Below are 2858 nucleotides of genomic sequence, written 5' to 3'. Positions count from 1 at the left end.
TAAATAATCAGTGTCATACTTAAAAACCATCCACCAGTAGGACCAATGCAGGCATAAAGCAGAGGTGCCTAAAGATGCATCACCCTGGTACACGCACCCCACCATGGACAATGATGAGTCAGCAGTTGAAGTATGTTGGTGTTTCACCTCTATTTTGCCTACTGCCATAAGACAACCAGACTACATGCCTCATAGAAGTAAGGAGAGTGTGAGGTAGGTGTCATTTGCCATCCACTTGGGATCAGATGGTCTGAGGGGTGACCACTCAAGGCCGATAGTGTTCTCCTGTTCTATAACACTGTGCAGTACTTCCAAGTATACTACTTGTATTCATTAATAACTTTTCAATCACACTCTCTTGGGGTCTCCTACCTGGTATGAGCTGCTTACGAAGGTCTGATGGACAGGCAAACCACTAAGCAACTTGAGTCAGAGGAAGAGATGCTGCAGTCTGACTCACCTCATGTGCTGTCTTATACAGAGCAATGTAACAACTGAAGTTCCTGGCCCAAGGTTCTGTACCTGCTGTTTAGGAACTCAGCAGCCCATGGGGTCTGGTGTATTGGCATTAGGTGGCATTGGGGTGTAGCTCCAATCCCAGATGTAGGTCAGTGCTGAGGGGTCTGTGATGCCTAATCCTGGGAGAGCTGCTGAAGGGCGCCAGGTGGCTGCAGTCCAGTCAGCTTAATTAATGTTTGTAATGTTGTGGTAGACTCGTGAAGGGAATAGACCACAGTGAGAAAATGTTTAGGCAGGCTCCCCATGTTCCATGGGTAGCAATGGTATGGGCAGTGAGTGACGTCTGTTTGGGAATAAATAGGTCTGCCTTGTTCTAGGGCAGGCCTAAATAGCTAACTTTTGTGTTGAGCCTCATTTTCTCCACTGTGCTGCTGCTTGCACCCGCCCCACAACAATGGCGATGAGGCCAGCAACTTCTGCCTGAGCCTGCCGGCATGCATTGGTGTCTGTGGTGCTGAACGCCTGCTTTTCGGTGTTCTCCTCCACTAAACTGCATTGCTGGAGGAGACGGTTATGGTGCCTATATCAACTGTGCAGTGCAGCGTTTCCTGGAAATAACAACTAGGGTTGCGCACACACTGCAGGCATCCAAAACACTGGTTCATCAGTATGCACCACGTTTCCACTCATAGGTGATTGTTGGGCCTACTTTTGCAGCCTCATGTGCACAGGGCCTCTCATGAAGATCAGTGGTGCCCCAACTCTGAGTAAGGAAAATAAATAAAAGGCTATGCATGGAGAAGGAAATGAATAGACAAACTGAGATTTCAGGACTGACACCTGAAGGCAGATGAGATAAGCCAGTCTCAAGTGCCACTGCTGCTGCTTTTACCAATCGACAAAGCCCAACACCCATCGCTACTGAGTCTCGGTGACAGCTGGCAAGCACCAGGCTTTCTGCTGCACGTAAGTGGCTATGGAAGGCATTCAGGCAATTGATCCTTTCATCAACTCTGACCCCACATCTAAACAGAGTCCAAAATTAATACTATCGGTGGAGCGATAGGATCTTTATTTCACTAGTACAAGAGTAGCTGCCAAATGCCAGTGAGCACTGCTCCTCCACATTCTAGGGGCATACGTCTATAAATTATCTCGTACCCTCACGGAGGCCGGACCTCCCCACACATCGGTGACAATGTTTGTAGCCCTCAGAAATGTGGATGATGAGGCATAGTCCATAGAACAAGGTCTCGCCTTACACATTTCACCCTTCCTCTATCACTCCATTCTCAATCTTGGATGTAAATCCAACAGTCTAAATGTTTCCTCTTCCCTAATCTCCTCTGAAGCAGTCTCATGCTCTTCCAAGCCCTTAAAATTGTATTCCTTTCTTATTATATTCTATAATGAAACAATGCTCTTCCTCAGTTAGAAAACACGAATAAGCAACATCTTAGTTTCAGTCTTGATTTGTACTATTTTTTTTAAAAGAATTTCCCATATTTTATTTCCTTGTTATCTTCACTAATGAATAAGTTCTCTACTGTCACATTAAAGTCAATTAGATGGAGAGAAAGAAGTTCCCCGTAATTAAAAATAGTTACAAATACTTTGCAGGATAAAGAATAGGAAAACTCCAGTTGTACATGCATAGCCCCTCCTCTCCAGCTGATTTAGGAAGAAAAGTACGAAACAGCTTTTAACTTTTATGACTTCAATATACTCCTTCATCATTCTTGTATAAACATTATTTCTAAAAACCACTAACTGGATGTTTTTCATGTACTAGTATTTCAGGGACTTAAGATTAATTCTGTTTGTAGCATTGCTAGTTATGTTTTTTTTTTAAATTTCCGTAGGAGTTAGGAAGCACACCAGTAGATCACCTAGTGCTATTAATATTATAGTTAATAACTACATCCCTAAATCTTTACAGAAAATGATGTACCCTGACTTCATGTTAGAAACAAAAACAATAGTGGGAACATTGGATTTCTTCTTCAATCTATAACAAAATTAGTATTCAGTTATCATTTCTCATAAATAATTTCAAAAAATCAAATGAGATCTCCAATTCAGAGTCATTAAAAAAGAAAAGAAAACTCTGCAATCTTTATGTTTTCTTCTTTTTCTCCAATGTCTTTCTTATTTCTTTACCAGTTTTTAAACAACTAATATTTGGGTCTTCATTTTAGATCCCGAAGTCTCTTTGTACCATCAAGGTGGTTCTGCTTCTGAGTCAGTCTCTACACTGGAATCTCTTCCAAAAACATTATGATTCTCATTCAATTGACAATAGTCATCTTCATCAGTATCATCTTCTTCTTGACACAGGAACTAGATACACCCACTCTGGTGAAGTATGCTTTGAATTAGGAGCTCTCCATCTGGCTTAT

Source organism: Pleurodeles waltl, chromosome 10 (genome assembly GCF_031143425.1).
Source record: "Pleurodeles waltl isolate 20211129_DDA chromosome 10, aPleWal1.hap1.20221129, whole genome shotgun sequence".
NCBI lineage: Eukaryota > Metazoa > Chordata > Amphibia > Caudata > Salamandridae > Pleurodeles > Pleurodeles waltl.
This window is presented reverse-complemented; position numbering follows the sequence as displayed.